This window comes from Lolium perenne, chromosome 3, assembly GCF_019359855.2.
Source record: "Lolium perenne isolate Kyuss_39 chromosome 3, Kyuss_2.0, whole genome shotgun sequence".
Taxonomy (NCBI): domain Eukaryota; kingdom Viridiplantae; phylum Streptophyta; class Magnoliopsida; order Poales; family Poaceae; genus Lolium; species Lolium perenne.
In genome coordinates, this window is record NC_067246.2 from 204,275,259 (window position 1) to 204,285,791 (window position 10,533).

Sequence of the window (10,533 nt, forward strand, 5' to 3'; positions counted from 1 at the left end):
CAAGTTCCTATAGTAGTTCCCCTCATTTATATGTCACCAAATCAAATTTTATAATGTTTGTTGAAAATTTCAGAAAAGGAAGATGGATAATTATAACTTTGGAGAAGTGTTTGAAAGAGAGTCGACAAGCACGGGAAGGCCTTCTAGGACCGCCACCCGATTCAGGCGATCCTATAATGAGGACGTCATCGCACCGAGCTTCGAACCCGAAGAGGACAATGGAGTCCCTAACGCTTCATCTTTCCCATGTTATAACTTTTTGAGTAATGCAGGATTGCTGGATGATTTCTTGACCCTCATCGGTAAGGCGGGCTTAACCACCTATATGGGAGATGAGAGGGAGCAATACCACATGCTCACTAAAATCTTTGTTGAGAGCTTTAAGTTCAACAACAAGCACTATCACCCGACAGTTGCATTCAGGATCTATGGTAATCCTATTACTATGGAGTTGAAGGATTTTTGTACTGCATTGGATATTGCCCCTGTAGGTACAGCAAAGAAGATTGAGGACAATCCCAGGGCCTGGTTGGAGCTCTATCGAGATATCACCAATGATGATTGCCGCACCATTCAGCGTGGCAAGATAAGAAACATCCAACTCCCCGCCATTAAGTATTTTGCTTATTACCTTGCTACTAGCATTCTTGGTAGGGAGAACACTAGCAATATTTCTAGTTATCATCTTGCTTTCTTAATTGCTGCACTCACTGGAGAGACACCTTATCATCTTGGTGCTCTTATTGCTCGCCGCTTGTCTAACAAGGGGCCTATTTTTGGAGGAATTATTGCATCGCGCATTTTATCATATCTAGATCTTCCTCTTGACCCTGCTGATGTGAAATTAAACCCTGTAAGACTTGATATTGCTGCTATGAAGAGTCATCAATTTGTTACAACTGACTCTAGTGTAGATAATATGGTCTATAGAATGTTGTTTACTGATGGGGATGAGAGGGAAATCCCTTTGCCGCAGCCAGATTTGTTTAGTATTGATAGGAAACCATGGTCGCACTCTAAGGAGGAGGTGGATGAGCAACTGAAGATACATGGCTTCCACCAGCAGCATGACTCCGAGGACGCCGAGCCCTCCTGCGACTACACCGTCACGTATTCAGATGCTTCTTCCAGCACATACCCGAAATATGATCCATCTTCGTCGTACTACGGAGGTACTACAACTAGACCTACACCAACAGATAGCTTGCTACGATACACATATCTGTATCTAACATCCACCTCACCACGTCCCCACACCTATGTTTTTTCTATAGAACCCATCCCACTACTACTCGGCAGCCCATCGAACTCAAGATCCCCACAGTCAGAAAAAAACTTCCGATCCCCAGTTACCTTTTCTCCTCCAGCCCATTCTTACCCTAGCAGCAGCCGCCGCAGATCAAGTCATCCTCCTCCCTTATTCTCTGCTTCCGCCTCCGGCCATCCGACGACTGGCGCCGCAGCTGCCTCATCAGCGTTGCCTTTACCTCCTAGCCACAGCACTCGACCTTGCCTACTTCTTCCTCAAAGCCGAGCAGGGACACGGCACGGCCGCGGAGCTTTGAGGCCAGGAGATCAACTGGGGTTCGAGACACCGCTAGGCCTCCGCCACCGCCTGCAGGGCCCTGTGCCGCGACGGGGATTGCTGCTGCTACCCGTGGGTCCTTAAGGTTCGTTTGTTGCACAGAAATACATCAATCTCTACTCCTATTCGAGCTTTGTATTCATCTGAGTGATCTTCTATTAAGAGGACCCGTGTGTGGTTGGACTGCTGATTGAAGAAATAAAAGGATGTGGTGGCTCCCGCTGCAATTGCACTTCTGGCCATCTTGCAGAAATCACATCACAGGTTTGTAGATTCGTTGTGAATAGGAAATGAGTGCAGTTTGGAGTTGATAAATATTTGCGTGCTATATGATCTGCTTCTACATGCACGAATAAACATTCATATGAAAGAAGAATCAAATATTGTTTGGTAGGAACCATGTCAACTTACTCTTATTGCAATATTCCTCACTTAATTAAAAACTCATATATTAGTGTTAGCAATTTGACCATCTGATAAGTTAAAAACAAACGTTTCCTTTATAATCACTAGAAAGTTATAGTGAGGGGCCTTCTTTGCTTACTGCATCTGATTCTACTTAACTGGAAATGGCATAGCTATGATAAGTTTCATTACAAGTTAAACATCTGTTGTAAGTCAGGCAGAAAGATATAGTGTTTGTGCTTGCATGCAAACAGGTGTTTAGCAACGTGAAGATATCAGTGTTGTAGAATTGTACGTGTTTTAACAACTAATCTAGTTGAGTATACCCTATTTACATGTTTTTGATCAAATATGTAGTAGAAATTACTGTACCCTAGTTGGCTGGAGGGTAAGCCTTACCGCCTTAGAGGAAGAACCATAACTTTGATTTTTCATGAAATTGGCTGACTAGTTTATTTTCATACTTGTTGTTAGGATCGATAAAGATAAACCAACAGAGAGCGCTCGCAACAACTTGTTTCAGCTAGCCGCAAGCTGGCAAGCTAATAAGAACTTCTTGTTGAAGGTCAAGTAGACTCATTCATCAGTCAGGTCTTTAAACAAGTCTTCTATAGCTTCAGGTTTTTTTTTTTATGATGACTATTGATCTATTCTTAATAGGGAAACTTCCAAGTCGTCTGTGGCTTTGGCATTCAGGTCTTGGTGTAGACCCCTTTACACTTAGCGTCACAGGTTCGCGAGCCTGTCTTAATATACCTATGCATACAAACAAGAGCAAATAACTCATCTTTTCTAAAGAAAAAGACTCGTACTTTGAACAACCAAATATACTATAAGCATCTCATTGTTATATTTGTACGTAGATGTATTATGATGAAGTAGAGAAACTGAACATGAAAAAGTAGTTATAATGTCGCTGCAAATTACATACAGTGGAATTGATAGAACTTAGCTAACACCTGCTGTTGTATTCCTATTTGCAGCTGTGAATGATCATATGAAAAGGGGACGATGTGGTACGGATGTGTAATCTGGGTCGAGGTTCTCAAGAAGGCTAGGTATTTGTCCTGCTGGATCACGTTTCTATTCAACCCTCCGGGCGGCTAATTATTATTAGTATCGGCTACTGAGAATGCTTTGTCTGGGGACCTTGATGAAATTGCAGTTACGAGAAGGCCTATGCAAACTACCTGATGCTGACACCAAACAAGGAGCACCTGACCTACTGTTTTTTGGCCACATCGGTTCTAAAATAGGAACTTTCTTTTTGCAGGCCCATAAGATCAGCAAGGACCGCCTCAGTCAAATGCTACATTAAAAGGCAGAGCACGAGAGGGAATATATATAGGATTAGTTAGAATATCATATTATGATGTAAGATTGTAAGACGTGTAATCTTAAGATAATTTTCATGTATGGATGCTGATTTTAGTTATAAATATAGAAATATTTCTTCATGCACTGGGTTAATATTCTTTAGTTTCTTTGTTGTCGTCAGTATGTATTAAGTACATATATTCTTCTGATGAGGAAACAAATACTGCAATATTTGAAGCTACAACGCCACCCAATCTATTTTTTTTGTTTTGAAAGAAATTATTCAATCGCAAATATTATGTACCAACGGATACTACGGTTGCTTGACATCTGTTGCCACTTTGCAACGCTCTATCTAATGGTTACCAACAGATCTATATGTGTTGCATTATACCTTTGCAACGCCAAAAAACGCAACGCATTATTATCTGTTGGTAGGGTCTCTAGCAACGCCTATATTGGCATTTAGATACAGATAAATACGTTGTTGTAGGCATGATTTTGTTGTAGTAGTGCTACTTCATGGGCACCATGGGATTGAACTCCACTTAGACCAAAAGCCTAAGCTTGGGGGAGGTATACCGGCATCACTCATTCTTTGCATATTATAGTTGCTGGATACTTGTATATACTTGTTTAGTTTCTTTAAGTGGTTTTCTAATAAGAGGGAGATGATATTTGAGGAAGTGCTGCCTGAAAACAGATTCTGGACTGATACCAAAAACATTCTCAAAAACATCCAGAATGTTATTTTGCGAAGCCAATTTTTGTGCATGTTCCCCAGGTTGTAATCTAACTTTCATTAGTTGAACACTTTTCGAGCTGGGCAGCGGGAGAATTTCTTAAAAATCGATTACTGTACTGCTGTCAAGTTTGACGAATTCCTGCTGCTTTGTGTTTATGCGACTCTTCTAGTTTTCATTTTTTTGTTTTTCTTTGTTTCTTTCCTAAAACACAAAAAGACCAAAAATATTTCTGTTGTTTCTCTTCACCATTTGCTTACTTTGGTTTCTTGCTTTTATTTTGCTTTATTTGCTATCATTGGTTTGCTATAAGAAAATCCGAACAGATTTTGCTTTGTTTGCTTGTTTCCTTTTATTCTTGTTACCAATTCGAAAACACCAAAAATATTTCCTGTTCTTCTTTGGTTTTGTAAAGTTCATTTTGGAGTTCAATGGTCTTCGGTGGCTGGAGCGTGGTTTTCATTCCATATTATTCAAGCTACACAAGTGAAAGGCAATAATGACGATCTACGACAATTCGACTGTGGTGAGAGGCTGGTATGAACTCTATTTGTTTTCATTTTTGTACATATACTCATCCATGTGAGCATGCTTAGTTGGTTCATGTGAGGTATATGTCATTTAAGAAACTCTAGTAGTTCATGATCTCTCATGTTTAGCTCCAGTTTATTAATATGAGTAGCATGTCATAGATGTTTGCTTGCATTGTTTTATTCATAAATAGGTATGACATTGTGGTATCCTCCTCTGAATAATTCATTCGAATCGACTTGGCACATGCTCACGCATGCATATGACTGAACAAGTCAATTAAGCCTCGATGATTTACTTTGCCTCAGAGTTCTTGTATCACTTTTATGCCTCCGTTAATTTATTTTGCCGCAAGCATGATTATGACAGTGATTGCTCTCTTGATTGTCGCTCCCTAGTCTATTGCTAGCCTTCACTTGTACTGAGCGGGAACGCTGCTCGTGCTTCCAAACCCCTGAAAACCAATTTATTCCAAAGTGTCCACCATAAATACCTATGCATGGCATTTCAAACCATTCCAAGTAAATTCTCATGCGCTACCTTTAAACCTTCAAAATGCTTCTCAATTTGTGTTAATGTTTTATAGCTCATGAGGAAGTATGTGGTGTTTATCTCTCGACCTTGTCATTTACTTTTGACAGACTTGCATAATAAGAGCTGGCAACGGGATGCCCAGCCCCAACTGATAACTTCATTAATAATTCTCTTCACACGTTTTGCTCTGATTCATCAGTAAGCCACTTAATTTTTGCAAATAGACACTCCTCCATGGTATGAGATTGATGGAAGGCACCCGAGGATTCGGTTAGCCATGGCTTGTGTAAGCAAAGGTTGGGGGGAGTGTCACCCATAATAAAACTAAAGTACGTGTGTAAACAAAAGAGAAGAGGGATGATCTACCTTGCTGGTAGAAATAACGTCCTTCATGGGAGCCGCTCTTGAAAGTCTGGTTGGCGAGGTAGTTGGAGTACCCATTACCATTCGTTGACAATAACAAACACCTCTCAAAATAATTTTACTCCTGTTTTAAAAATGAAAAGTTCTAGCGCATGTTAATCCCTGCTTCCCTCTGCGAAGGGTCAGTCTTTTACTTTCATGTTGTGTCACCATCTCTTCTTTGAGCACTTTCTTGAGAGCACAACTGTCATTCTTAGTATAATATGCTTGTCCCAAAATGTGATTAACTGTGGTATAACTCTGATGCTTTTATCTTTGACAATCTCTATTTCTAGTCTTTCCATGAACTTCAGAGGTGCTCGCGCATTTATGTTTTGCTGTACAAATACGGGCTAGCGGGATACCACTTTATCATATCTTTTTATGAACATTGCAATCCTGCTGATAGACATGATTCATGATGCTTATTATTAATTTGTTGGTACCTTTTCCATGATTGACATAGCTATTAGATGATCTTATTTGCATGTATCTTATTATGAATTGCCTAAGTACTTGTCCATATCATGAGAATATTTACATCATATGAACAAATGTGTTCGTGAAAGTTCTTTTATCGCACTCAGTTGTTAACTGAATTGCTTGAGGACAAGCAATAAGCTAAGCTTGGGGGGAGTTGATACGTCCAAAACGTATCTACTTTCCCGAACACTTTTGCTATTGTTTTGCCTCTAATTTGTGTATTTTGGATACAACTAACACGGACTAACGCTGTTTTCAGCAGAATTGCTCTGGTGTCTCGTTTTTGTGCAGAAATTCAACTTTCAGGAAAATCCCCGGAATTTATGTCGAAGGTCTTATTTTTCCAGAAGAATCACGGAGCCAGAAGGGCAGGCCTGGGGGAGGTCCAGGCCTCCCAAACACTAGGCCGGTGCGGCCTGGAGGGGGGCGCGCCGCCCTAGCGTGTGGCCCCCTCGGCTGGCCTCTGACGCCCTCCTCTAGACTACTTAAGGGTTTCGATCTAAAAACGCGAGACGAGAAGTCGAAGTCTCCAGAAACCATCCAGAATGCATGTCGAGGGGACTCCTCGGCAATGCCCTCCGTTTGGGGCTTAGGGTTGACGGAATCCTGCAAGCTGACACGAGATATCGGTTCACAGACAAGCGGGGAGAGCGATTTACCCAGGTTCAGGGCCCTCGATGTGGTAAAACCCTTACGTCCTGCCTGCCTTTTCTTGATTATGATGATAATGGGTTACAATGGGGTGCCGAATAGTTCGGCTGAGATCTCGTCGAGAGGCTAAGTATTGCAGCGACCTAGCTCTAGGGTTTCTGGTGGCTAAGGTTGCTACGATTAGTTCTGTCTGTTCCTCGGCAGCCCCTCTCCTAGCCTTTATATAGGAGGCCAGGCCCCAAGAGGTCTAACCGAGTACGACTAGTTTTACAGTAGTTTCTAGATCTAATCTTTCCTTGTTCGGCTGCTTCCTTGTCTTGCCCGTCAAGGATTCCTCTAGTGCACCGTCCAGGTGGCCCATCTTGCCTCCAAGTGTCTTCATGGGCCTCCAATTAGTCAATGCCCTCTATTTGGGGCTTAGGGTTGACGGAATCCTGCAAGCTGACACGAGACATCGGTTCACAGACAAGCGGGGAGAGCGATTTACCCAGGTTCAGGGCCCTCGATGAGGTAAAACCCTTACGTCCTGCCTGTCTGTTCTTGATTATGATGATAATGGGTTACAATGGGGTGCCGAATAGTTCGGCTGAGATCTCGTCGAGAGGCTAAGTATTGCAGCGACCTAGCTCTAGGGTTTCTGGTGGCTAAGGTTGCTACGATTGGTTCTGTCTGTTCCTCGGTAGCCCCTCTCCTGGCCTTTATATTGGAGGCCAGGCCCCAAGAGGTCTAACCGAGTATGACTAGATTTACAGTAGTTTCTAGATCTAATCTTTCCTTGTTCGGCTGCTTCCTTGTCTTGCCCATCAAGGATTCCTCTAGTGCGCCGTCCAGGTGGCCCATCTTGCCTCCAGGTGTCTTCATGGGCCTCCAATTAGTCAGTATAGGATAGGGCAATGTCGGTTACCCGAAGGGTAATGCCCACGTCAGTAGCCCCCGAGTGTCTAGCCGAACATTGTTCGGGTAGAGACTGAAGCATGTCTTCTGTTGATGTTCCTCTCCTTGATTGTCCTTGTTCGTCTTGAATCAGCATCATCCTCGTTTGTCGGGTGCGCGTCAGCGCTCCCGATGGGAGTAGCCCCCGAGTCTAGGTACGGATGCTTTGCAATCCGTGCGTAGACTCAAGTTGTACCACTCAAACATTCTTCTCTACCGAAGTTTTCTGCAGGTCTTCATAGGTCATCCGATATATTTTCCACTTGCAAGGGATAATGAGTAACGTGCCCAACTTTTGTTGGTTAACTACCGATGGCAAAACAACGTTACTCTACGCAGAATCAAGTCCCCGGGCATGATCCTGGAGCGCAAAAAAATTTGTCGGGTGCGCGTCCAGCGCTCCCGATGGGAGTAGCCCCCGAGTCTGGGCACGGGTGCTTGCAACTGGGCGCAGACTCGAGCTAAGCAACCATCTTTTTCTTCATCTTTTTTCTTCGGGTCCTTAATATATCGGGTGCACGTCAGCGCTCCCGATGAGAGTAGCCCCCGAGTCTAAGCACAGATGCTTCACAATCTGTGCATAGACTCAAGTTTACCATCCGATAGCTTTTTATCCCTTCGAGTGCTTCAGGCATTTTTTTATGACGTCATTGATGCCGTTTTATCGATATCTTGATTTTGACTGACAAGACGTGACCCGCTGGGCCCATTCTCTCTCTGTCTGGTCCTGTTTTCAAGCAATTTCCGGTCTCTGCGCACAGTTACCAAGGCGTCTCCTCGATTCCCGCAACCATCAATCGGAAAGAGGTATGTTTGATAGATTGGCATCAACGACACGTGCCCACGCAACTCTTCTCCTCTTAAGATCTCCAAAGGGTGAGAAATCCCTAATCTTTTCCCACATCTGCCTTTGCCTTTCTTCTTCTTCCTTCCGCAGCCGCTGCGTCGCCGCTACCGCTTCTCCAATCTTCCCCAGATCTAGTCAATGGTGAAGAAGAAGAACGTTACTGCCGCCGGCAGCTCTACGACTGGTGGTGCCACCGCCAAATCTTCCTCCACTCTCTCAAGGAAGAGTCCTTCAGATGCTCCTCCCACAGCTCCGGCGCCGCCGGCGCTGCCAGGCTCATTAGCCAAGCCAGGAGATTGGCTGGCGTCCTCCATCACGAAATTTGATGAGAAGAGGGCTCGAAGCCTTGGGTTAGTCTCCCCCGACGAGGGGAACGTGATACTTCCAGGTGCGATTTCTCGACCCAATCCCCCTGCTGGTTTTACCATGGTGTTCTTATCATTCCTATATCGGGGTCTCTCGCTTCCTGCCCATGAGTTCCTCCTTCGCCTTCTTCGGACTTATGAAATCCAACTGTGGCAACTTACTCCCAACTCAATCCTTCACGTTTCTGTGTTTATCACTCTCTGTGAGGCATTTTTGGGCATCGAGCCTCATTTCGGATTGTGGAAGAAAATCTTCTACGTTAAGAAGTACAGCAGTAGCAATGGATCCTTCGTCATTGGAGGTGTGGGGTTCGTGGCTCGCTCAGAGGTTAACTATTTTAGTTTCCCGATGAGAGAATCTGTGCAAGGATGGAGACTGAAATGGTTTTATATCAAAGATTCTGTGACAACCGAGTCCCAGCTCCCTTGCTTTGCCGACGTTCTTGAGGCTAAGCCGAAAGATTCCTGGAAGAACATTCTTTCTCCTGACGAAAGGGCAGCAGCCGACGAATTATTCGCCAAATTCCTTCGGATCAAAGAAGCCGATGGACAAACCATGATTGGCACAGAGGTAGCAGCGGTGTTCCTGAAGCATTGGGTCCAGCCAGTCATGGCGAGGGTTCGTCCAATGTGGTTGTATACGGGTCCAAAAGATGAAACCAGAATCAATGTCGCTGAACTGTCGGAAAAGGAGCTGCTTGATGAAGTCCGTCGTCTTACTCTCTTTAGTCAGGAGGACTTGATCCCATTGATATCTTCCTATGCTCCTCTCGACGCCAACCATCCACCGTCAGAGGTAACTTTCTTTCTCATACCCTTATTATGCTGCTTTCGCTTAGTCGAGAGTTCTCGCTTAGTCGACATATTTTCCATTGTTCTTATTCACTCCTTTCTTCAGCAGGTTCCCATAGTTTCTGGAAACTTGCAAGATTCACCAAATGAAAATTCTGAAGGAAGAGGCTCCTCAGTTCCTGTTGATTTTCGTACTGTTGAACATGTAGATCCAGAAGATGAATATGATAACCCGATAGATTCGGAAGCTGCCCATGCCAACCTTCCTTCCTCAGCCGATGATGCTTGCAACACAGAAGGATCAGTGCGCGATGATGACGCTGATCATGATGCCTTTATTGATGCAGCTGTGGAGGAGGCCAGGGCTTCACCCGCGAAGAGATCGACTGGCGGCTTTGCCGACGAAGACGACCTCTTTGACATGTAAGTATCTTCTTCCCTGAAGCCGCATTTCGTCCTTTTACTTCTTGCATTCCTTTCATAACTTTTTGTCGATCAATTCCCTCCACAGCGATGAAGGTTTCGTCGAGCCGCCGGCTAAGAAGGCCAAACCCGGAGCCGCTCCGCCGGACGTCGCTGCTTCTGAAGGGTCGGTTCCTAAAGCAGCCCCCGTGGCTCAGGTATCAACCGCTTCCTCCCTTTCTAAAGGGAAAGATGCTCCTTCAACTGCCGCCACCAGGACTCCTCCTTCTGTAAGTCCCTCTCGATTGCAACACGAACCTTTCTGGTGTGTATCTTGCTTAATGATTTTTCATTGAATATCCTTTTTTTCCTTTAGGACCTGCGAGGAGTTATCTCCTCTTTGGAGGCCTTCGCTTCCCAATTCACTTCTCTGGAAGCAGAGAAGGTTCGGCTCCGGAAGGAGGTTAAATCTTCCTCCTCGAAGTTAGATGGTGCGGTCAAGATAGCTGCCGAGGCCCGGCAAGAAGTCGACTCCCTGAAGGA

The 10,533-nt window shown here is 44.4% G+C and overlaps 1 long non-coding RNA gene across 2 annotated transcripts; it reads left to right on the forward strand.

Moving 5' to 3' along the window:
• Nucleotides 1-1,848: 1,848 nt before the first annotated feature.
• Nucleotides 1,849-3,447, forward strand: LOC127338506 (uncharacterized). 2 transcript variants are annotated; one of them, XR_007874393.2, is made up of 3 exons: nucleotides 1,849-2,722; nucleotides 2,974-3,048; nucleotides 3,156-3,447. It is a non-coding gene; the product is annotated as an uncharacterized lncRNA (long non-coding RNA). The 2 variants fall into 2 exon arrangements; XR_011754183.1 differs by having other exon boundaries at nucleotides 2,974-3,447.
• The last annotated feature ends 7,086 nt before the right edge of the window (nucleotides 3,448-10,533 follow it).